This window comes from Cervus elaphus, chromosome 29 (genome assembly GCF_910594005.1).
Source record: "Cervus elaphus chromosome 29, mCerEla1.1, whole genome shotgun sequence".
NCBI classification, from domain to species: domain Eukaryota; kingdom Metazoa; phylum Chordata; class Mammalia; order Artiodactyla; family Cervidae; genus Cervus; species Cervus elaphus.
In genome coordinates, this window is record NC_057843.1 from 60282909 (window position 1) to 60293599 (window position 10691).

Sequence of the window (10691 nt, forward strand, 5' to 3'; positions counted from 1 at the left end):
TACTCAGGAAAGACTTGTGAATATTGAGAAAGAGAAACCTCACTAAAATAGAGTTGGGAGGCCAGAAGGGGCGCTCTCATGCATGTACTACACAACATCAATATAGATCCCCGCGGGTAGAGACCTCTCTTGCATCTCTGGGAGGAAGTGACACTACTGTACTACCTTGGGAGGAAGAAAAATTTCTCCTTGCCCGGTAGCATCTCAGCCAGTTTCCGCCAATGGGCTTTTTGTTTCTAACAGCACATCCCAATTTCTCCTTCTCTTCTGTAGAAGAGTTTCCTTTCTTTTTCTTAACTGGACTTGCCAGTGATTCACCACAGTTGTGTGTCCCAAGTTGCAATTCTTTGCTGGTCCCAAATAAATTCACTTCACTGGCAAAATAACTGGCTGTTATTGTTGTCAGTTAACAGACTCTAAGAGCCAGAAATCTGAGCTGGTAAAAAGGAACTTGGAGGGGACTTCCTGGTAGTCCAGTGGCTAAGAATCCACCTTGTAATGCAGGGGACACGGGTTCAATCCCTGGTGAGAGGACTAAGATCCCACATTCTGTGAAGCAGCCAAGCCCAAGTGCCACAACTAGAGAGTCCCTGGGCCACAGTGAAAGATCCTGAGTGATACAATCAAGGCCCTTTGTGCTGCAAATAAAACCCAACACAGCCAAATAACTGCAATTAAAAAAAAAAAAAAGGAACTTGGAGAAAATGGAGACAATTCAGAGATCACGATAAAACGTATCTCCTCAAAGATAAGAGGTGTTACATCAATGAAATAAAAACAGGATGCTATAAAAATGAATAATTATAAAGAAAAAAAAAAAGAGCCCTCCCTTGGAAATTACAGCTAAAATAAAACAAAATTTGGTTATCTTAGATGTTTACTCTTAAACCAGTCACTTTCCTCAGAAGAGAATCCTCCAATCTCCTGCCTTTGGAGATAGCCATTAGCATCCTGGAACTAAGTGGGGGAAGGGGAATCAGAGGGGAACCTACATTTGGGATGTGGACTCCATTTTATCTTGGCTCTATTTCTTGAATTCTGATTAGTCAGATATTGGACCTCCTAGACTGATCCTTTGATTTTATTTGTCCTTTAGTATATTTCACTATCTTTTTGTTCGGTTTCTGGGAAAATTTTCTCAACAAATCCGCCACTGCTGCTGTTGTTCACTAAGTTGTGTCTCTTTGCAATCCCATGGACTGCAGCACTCCAGGACCCACCACAACCAACCAGAAATCCCTCTGATACTATCTTATATCTTGCCTGATTATCCAGTCAACTCTTGAACAACACAAGGTTAGGGTTGCCCATCCTCCCTAAAGTTGAAGGTTCATGTAAAACCTTAGAGCCAGCTCTCCATATCCCATGGACTGCAGCACTCCAGGAATCCACCACGACCAACCAGAAATCCTTCTGATACCATCTTACATCTTGTCTGATTATCCAGTTGACTCTTGACCAACACAAGGTTAGGGTTGCCCATCCTCCCTAAAGTTGAAGATTCATGTAAAACCTTAGAGCCAGCTCTCCATATCCAATTTGCATCCGTGGACTCAGTGAATCTTATATTGTATACAAATGTAATTTATATTTACTGAAAAAAATTCACATGTAAGTGGTCCCACACAGTACAAACCTGCACTGTTCAAGGGTCAACTGTGTATTCTCTGGGGGACGAATGATAAGAAACAGGAAGGGAGAAATACGATGGGCAGCACAGGACTAGTGGCGTCGCTGTGCGCTCTGAAAGGCGTGTTCTCCACCTTTTACGTGGTCAGTGGAGACGCACTCTCTCCTGGGCCTGACGTCCCCAAGTCCAGCGCCGCTCCAAGCCCACGCCTCCAGAGAGTAAATTTCTGGTCTTCTGCCATTTGTCCACTGGCTTCCCATTTGCTAAACTGTCCCAGAGTGTATAGACAGAAAAATAAGTGAATAGAGAAGGCGGTCCAGAAATAGACTTAAGAATATGAAGAATTTAGCATGTGATACAGGTTACATTTCATATTCATTGAGGAAAAGATGGTTATTTAACACATGGTATTGAGGCAGGTAGCTAACCATTAAAAATAAAGAAAATTAGACCTTTACTTCAAGCCATACATTAAAATATTAATCTATATAGATTTCACATAAAAATGAAACCAGAAGTATCAGATGAAAATATATGTGAATACTGATATAATCTTGGGATGGGAAAAGTTCTCATGACATGAGAGCAATAAAGATTAATTTTATCTTAAATAAAAATTAAAAATTTTTCATCACCCTCACTAGTGTGTGTGTATGTTTATTAATACATATATACATACAATTTTAAAAGCAAACAACAAGTGGGGAAAAATAGCTTGAAGATCAATATCAGGCTAAGTGTTAATATTCTTAACATATATGGAGCACTTGTTAATAATTTAAAAATACCAACAGGACATAAACAGGTAACTTACAAAGGAAAACAAACAGCCTTAAATACTTGAAAAAAAATTCAACCCTATTAGTTATATGGGCTTCCCTGGGGGCTCAGAGGTTGAAGCGTCTGCCTGCAATGCAGGAGACCTGGGTTCGATTTGTAAATAAGAACAGATTAAAATAAAAATGATATATCACTGTCAACTTGCTTAATTGATAAAAAAATTTTACAGTTTTATTGAGATATAATTCAGATACCATAAAGTTCACTTCTAAAGATGACAATTTAGTAGTTTTTAGTGTATGTTCAGAGTACTGCAACCATCAGTATCAAATTCCAGAACATTCCTGGGGACTTACCTGGTGGTCCAGTGGCTAAGACTCTGCACTCCCAATGAGGGGGCCTAGGTTGGATCCCTGGTCAGAGAACTAGATCTCACATGCATGCAGCAACTAAGACCCAGCACCACCAAATAAATAAATACTTTTCTTTTTTTCTAAATTCCAGAGCATTCCTGTTACCCTAACAGAAACCCCACACTCAGTTCTGTCTGACTCTGTGCGACCCTATGGACGGTAGCCCGCCAGGCTCCTCTGTCCATGGGGTTCTCTAGGCAAGAATACTGGAGTGGGTTGCCATGTCCTTCTCCAAGGGATCTCCCTTACCCAGGAATCAAACCAGCACCTCTTCCATCTCCTGCATTGGCAGGCAGGTTCTTTACTGGGAAGCCCTCTTTGTACACTGGTGCCAAATCAAATCCTGCAGATAGTTTTGGGTGAAGTAGCAAAGGATAACTTTAGTGCTTTGCCAGACAAAGGGAGACACACCAAGTTTCTACCTCAAAAACCATGTGTCCCAGTCCCAGAGAACTTGATTCTTGCTTTTTATAACAGTGAGTCAAAGGTCTCTGACAAGATTAAGGTGTAAGCTGGTCTTGCACTCCCTCCTCTCAGCCTCTCTCAAGTGGTGGGTCTCCTAGTCCTAAGGAGCTTTTCCAGTCCCTTTAATCTTGCCTCAGGTGATTTCTTGGCGTACCTTTCTTGGAGTACCTCCCTTGATTAACAATTGTTCAAATCTGCCCTTTGGAACTCATGGAAGGTCACTCAGACTCATGACTGGAGTCTTGACTATAGGGAATGGGGGACAGAAAGGCCTTTGTGCCTGGGAGCCCTACAGGGCCCCAGTCGGTTTCACTAGCAGTCGCTCCCAATTACTCCCAGCCTTTGGTGACCACTAATCTCTTTTCTGCCTCTATGAAAAAGTGAAAGCGTTAGTTGCCCAGTCGTGTGGGATTCTTTGGGATTCTGTGGACTGTAACCCACCAGGCTCTTCTGTCCTCATGTAGCCCATGCATGCTCCCCTTGCATGGAATTCTCCAGGCAAGAATACTGGAGTGGGTAGCCATTCCGTTACTCCAGGGGATCTTTCTGATCCAGAGAGCGAACATGGGTCTCCTGCATTGTAGGCAGATTCTTTACCATCTGAGCCACCAGGGAAGTCCGTATGGATTTTCCTATTTTAGACACGCCATATAAGTGGACTCACACAGTCATCTTGTCAAAGTTCTTTCAGTTAGCATAATATTTTTACAGTTCATCCATGTTGTAGCACATAACACTACTTCATTCCTTCTGATGACTGAAAAAAAATCCCATTGTATGTATATACCACATGTTGCTTATCCATTCATCAGCTTATGGACATTTGGGTTGTTTTCCAGTTTATGACAATTATTAATAATGTTGCTATGAACATTCATGCACAAATTTTGTATGGACATATATTTTTATTCTGTTGGGTATATACCTAGAGGTGAAATTGCTGCCTCTATGTTTAACTTTATGAGGCACTGCCAAGCTGTTTTCCATAGCAGCTGTACCATTTTACATTCTCCCCAGCAATGCACAAGGGTTCCAATTTTTCCACATCCTCACCAACACTCATTATCCATCATTTTAATTACAGCCATCCTAGTGGGTGTGAAGTGGTATCTCACTGTAGTTTTGATTTTCATTTCCCAAATGCCTAATGATGTTAAGTTTCTTGCTTATTGGCCATTTGTATATTTTCTTTGGAGAAATGTCTATTCAAGCTTTTCTATCCATTTTTAATTGGGTTTTTGTTTTGTCATTGAGTTCTAATATTTCTTTATTCTGGATACAAATCCCTTATTAGATGTATGATTTACAAATATTTTCCTTCATTCTATGTATTGTCTTTTCATTTTCTTGATGGTGTCATTTGAAGCACAAAAGTTTCAAATTTTGAATAAGTCAAATTTATTTCTTGTTTTCTTTGGTTTGTTGTACCTTCACCGTCATATCCAAGAAAGCTTTGCCTAACCCAAGGTCATGAAGATTTACTTGGTTTCCTCTGAGTCTTATAGTTTTATTTGTGTGTGTGCTCAGCTGCTCAGTCATGTCTGACTCTTTTCAACCCTTTGGACTGTAGCCCACAAGGCTCCTCTGTCCATGGAATTTTCCAGGCAAGAATACTGGAGCACGTTGTCATTTCCTACTCCAGGGGCTATTTCCGACCCACGGAGTAAACCCTCATCTCTGGCGTCTCCTGCATTGGCGGCCAGATTCTTTACCACTATACCACCTGAGAAGCCTCTTATAGTTTTAGCTTTTGTATTTAAGTCTATGGTCCATCTTGAGTTAATTTTTGTATTTGCTGTGAGGCAGAGGTTCAACTTCATTCTTTTGCATGTGGATATATGAGAATTGATGCTTTTGAACTGTGGTGTTGGAGAAGACTCTTGAGAGTCTCTTGGACTGCAAGGAGACCCAACCAGTCCATCCTAAAGGAAATCAGTCCTGAATATTCATTGGAAGTCTTGATGCTGAAGCTGAAACTCCAAACTTTGGCTACCTAATGCAAAGAACCGACTCAATGGAAAAGACTCTGATGCTGGGAAAGATTGAAGGCAGGAGGAGAAGGGGACAACAGAGGATGAGATGATTGGATGGTATCACCAACTCTATGAACATGAGTTTGAGTAAGCTCCAGGAGTTGGTGATGGACAGGGAGGCCTGGTGTGCTGCAGTCCACGGGGCTGCAAAGAGTAGGACATGACTGAGCAGCTGAATCGATATGAGTCCAAGCACATTTTGTTAAAAGACTATTCTTTCATGTTGAATTGTCTTGGCACCCTTAGGTCTTCCACCTTGTCATTAGGTGAAAAATGATAAAGATTTTTAAAGATTATATCCAATTTAGGCAAGAATGAGGGGAAGTTTTACACACTGCTGAGGAACAGCCTCTGAAGGGTGATTTGCCATGCATATCTGATTTGAAAAATACATACTGATTCAGGAGTTGTACTTCTAGGAATTTATTTCAAGGAGATAACTGTAAAAAGATGTATGAATGAACTGTTGCTCAGTTGTGTCTGACTTTGTGACCTCATGGACTGTAGCCTGCCAGGCTCCTCTGTTCATGGGATTCTCCAGGCAAGAATACTGGTGTGGGTAGCCATTCCCTTCTCCAGGGTATGGTGAACAACTGAAGTAACATAAATGTTTATCAGAAGATGAGGTGAATAAATTGTGTTACAGCTATACAATGAAATATGATGCAGACTTTAAAATAAAATGATTTATTGACTTGGACCAATAACTGTGACTCACTGCTAAGTGAAAAATAAAAGCATGTTACAAAGCACCCTTTAAAGTAGTATTCCACTTACATATTTTACATATGCATCTACATTCATAGAAACAGCTCACTGCTAACAAGAAATGTTAACAGTGGTTGCTGCTAGGTAATGGGATTTTAGCTAGCTTGTGTTTTCTTCTTTATACTTTTGGTGCTTTTTATGCATTTGCACCATGAATATGTATTGTCTTTATATTCAGAAAGAGAAAAGCTATTTTCATTTTGCAGAAAAATGTCCTCAAGGAATATATATCGTAGAAGAATATTCAATGGCATGGAAATGTGTTCATAATATGTTAACTGAAAAGAGCAGGTTACAGTATCCCACTTAAATTTTTTAAATGTAATATACACATTATTTCCTACGTACTATGATACCTTCTTTCACCACTTACTATTTCTGAAATAAAAATGTTTCTTGCCATCAATATGAATATTTAATGTAGTGGCTTCCCCCTCCCTGCCTGCCTGCAAAGCTGTTATTAATGAGATGACGCTTCTGGCAATCTGAGACCTGAGAAAGTGCCATATGTGTGTAGAGGAAAGACTGGAGGAATAGACACCAAAACTTGAGCAATGCTTAGCCCTGACCTGAGATTTTAATTTTTTTGTTAAACATACTTTCCAAGTTTTCTGTAGTATGTGCATAAACACACATAAAAGAAATCAGGAAAGCGGCTGCTCCACTTTTCAAAGAAGCAGAGTGTGAGGGTATTTGGGACTTTGGGCCTTTACAAAATAAGAGACTAGCAAATTAGGGTCACGCACACCACCTCAGAGTGGTAGTGTCAAGAGTCTGCAGTAAGGGAGGACCACCTTGCCTGCCCACCAAGGGGCCCTGGCTGGGCAGCAGCTGGTAAAGCAAGCTTGAGAACAGATGGGAGAGTTCAGTGAGCAGGAGCAGGGCTCTTGGATCAATCTTAGTTCTGTGTGGACAAGAAAATCCCTATGAGGTAGCAGAGAGTCCAGATGGTGGGGACGCTGGCTAATTATGGATGAGAAGGATACCCAACACTGTGAAGCCACACAGATATTTTCCAGGAGTATGTTCCCAGCCACTCAAGAGAGACCAAGGCTGCATGAAAGAGAACATGAATCCACCCGTCTTCAACGTCAACACTTACATTGGTGAGGGAATTCCCTGGTGGTCCAGTGGTTAGGACTCATCACTTTAACTGTGGTGGCCCAGGTTCAATTCCTGGTGGGGGAACTAAGATCCCACAAGCTGTGCAGCACAGCCCCCCAAAACAAAAACAAAACAAAAAATACCTTATATTGTTTTGAGGTGAGCCTTCCCTCAGCCAAAGGGGCAGAGCAAATACATGAGATGAAGAGCATGGAGCAGAAGTGGAAGATTAATGGCCAGAGTAGAACTTCAACAGCCCCTCAGGAGGCCAGCAAGCTCTGGGCCTCTGCTAAGGAGAAGGGAGGGGTGAGTATTAACTCATTGGGCTTCCCCAGTGGCTCAGCCGGTAAAGAATCCTTCTTCAATGCAGGAGACACAGGAGACATGGGTTCAATCCCTGGGTTAGAAAGATCCCCTCGAGAAAGAAATGGCAACTCACTCCAGTATTTGTGCCTGGGAAATCCCATAGACAAAGGACCCTGGTGGGCTACAATCCATGCGGTTGCAGAGTCAGACACGACTGGGCACATAAACTCATCACTTATCATAGTAGGTGGAAAAACAAGTATCTGATGCCAATATTGTTTTTAAAATATGTACAATAATAGAAAAAAGTTACAAGGATATACATCTTAATGGTGGATATGTCTCAATAGTAAGAATTTAAAATTTTTTTCTTTAGTTTTTTTTTAACTTCCTCTCCACCTCCTCCTTGAGCATGTAAATCTTCTTAAAACAGAGAAAACAAAAAGGATTTTCAGAAGTAGTTGTAAAGACTAGTGGATCAAAGTAATGAGAATAAATACAGTGAGATTTTAATTACATAGAAATCCAGGTTCTTACTAGCTATCTGTGAGTTCTACTTGACTTTGCTAAGCCTGTTTCCTAAACAATGAAAGGGGATTATAAAGTCTTGTCCCAGCGAGCCGTTGCCAGGATGAACTGAGATGCAATGTACACGAAAAGTCCCAAGCACAGTACTTGGCATAAAGATAGTGCTTAATAAATATTAAACTCAACTCTTGGTGGTCAAAGCTCTCCCTTTGCTGCCCCCGGAAGGCCAAGCACCTCCAGCTGTTTCCGAGAGCAAACAGAACCTGGCTCTCTTGGCAGAGCCCCTTCCTGGACCTGCAGCTGCCTGCGCGCCTGACTCTCTCCCGTCGGCTTTTTCTTGCCATCTGGAGACTAGCAGGGCCTCATCCTTAACCCATTTTCACCCATTTGCCTTCCTTCTCTGCCTCAGTGTCCCAGCTGTCTTTCCATAGTATTTTTGAGTACACGTGACATTATTTCAACATAACATACAATTGCAGGGCACCTATGTTCTAAAGATGGCCCCAGGCTCCTGCTCTCCATTCATATCGCCCAGAAATATTTGTATGAGCTCATAGTCTCGCTGAGAATTTAGATCCTTCAACAGCTCCCACGTGTTGCCTAACTGCTATAAAAGGCACACACACCATGCTGTGGAGACTCAGAGGGTAAATTTACCAGTGCATGCACATGCGCATGGGAGAGGAGGGAAAGAATGGAAGTATTTAGGATTTAAAGAGTAATGGTCTCTTCACCCACATGTGTTTCATATACTGTCTTTCATAAAGAGAAAAGGTGCCCCTTCTGCTAAAATGGTTTCAAGGCCAGTTAAGCCAATGCCTGTGTGGGGCTCTTTCCTCTCATCTTTAGATTTGTCAAAGTCTGTTCATATACTTAAAGTTTGTGGAAGGCTCAGATCGTCCGATGACGTTGCTGGGATGGAGAGCAGGTCCAAGGAGTTACACACTAGCTCAGAGTGTTCTCCTCAGATATTTTGGAGATAGTTGGAACACATACATTCTGATTAACAAGCAGTTTTAAGACTCAATGGAGTGCCAAAACAAGGCGATGTTTGAGATCTGTATTACTTATTAGACAAACATTAACATCAATGGAAGTAAAAAGAGATTTACCCATAGTTCAGATTCCCTCACAAACTAAGATTTTTTTCTCTTTTCCTTATTCCCTTCTAGTCATTCCAAACCACAAATTCATGGTCATGGTAATAATTGGGGCTTAGATGCAGTTCAATATTCTACTTCTTTCTCACAGCCAGATGCACACACAGAACGATGTTAAGTGCAGCAATATTCAGAACCGGGGCAGTGTGACAACAGCCCCTTCAGGCCCGGGGACTGACGGTCCAGTGAGACACACCCTGTTCTGCCTGTGATTTATGCCTCTGGCAGGGAAGCCCCTGACAAAGCCGCGTGTCACTGGAACACACGCTCTTTGTTCACGGAGGTGCGTGCCAGCACGGCTGTGTCAGAAGGGACAGTACCGGCTCTGTCGTCTCCCCTTGGGCGCTCTCGCTTTCTTTTTATTTGCTGCACATTGTGGCTATGTTTATTAATTACTTTGTAGCTTAATTTTATAAAACACACATTTATCTTCTGAGTCCTCATACCCCTGAGTTGGGCTTCCCTGGTGGCTCAGCTGGTAAAGAATCTGCCTTCAATGTGGGAGACCTGGGTTCAATCCCTGGGTTGGGAAGATCCCCTGGAGACGGAACGGCTACCCACTCCAGTACTCTGGCCTGGAGAATTCCATGGGCTGTGTAGTCCATGGGGTCACAAAGAGTCAGACACGATTGAGCGACGTTCACTCACTTCACCCTTGAGTTGCTCATAAGGAGAGGATAAAGACCCCCAGATTCTGCCTTCTTTCCATAAGGATTGATATCACTTCTCCCTTGAGCTACCAGGTTCTATTCTAGCACAGAGCTGCCACATCACATCACCTTCAGCATCTCCCCTTTACCTACAAGATGGCACCTGCAGCCTCTGTTTGACATTAAAGGCTCTCTACAGATTGTACCCAACCTACTGTTCCAAAGCAGACCCCCACGCTATATGACTGCATTCCACAGACTGATAGTGTACCAGAAGAGACTGAGGCCTTGGGGTCGGACCCATCTAACTTCAAACCCTGGCTCCACCTCTTGTCGGCCACTTCTGCATCTCTAAAAATGACTAAAATACAATCTACTCGACATTAATTAATCTGAGGATTAAATTAGAAAGAACAGGATCAAGCCCTAAAAGCGGATGCTCAATCATTGCTTGTCAACTCATATAACTAATTTGCTAGCTTCATCTCACGGCCCTGTGGTTCTCATAAGCTTACAGTTAACAGACTTCCTGTGACATCCTGAAGAGCACTTTCCTCACTTCCCTCGCTCAGAGATGTCTCTAAGGCTAACATTTTAAAGACTTAGGAAACAACATACTAGCAATTTTTTTTTCTTTTTTCCATAATCCTTCTAAAATTTTTTTGCTTTGGCATTTTAATGCATCTGATGTTTTAAAAATTGATACAGTTTTGTTTGCCACTAAATGAATTTAAGTTAAATGGAAGAGTGCAGTCTTTCTTAACATTAAGAAAAACTGAGGTTAACGCATAGAATTATGCTTTTCTCTATTCATAAATTGTTCTCAATATTGGAGCCCCTCGTCTATACTAGAA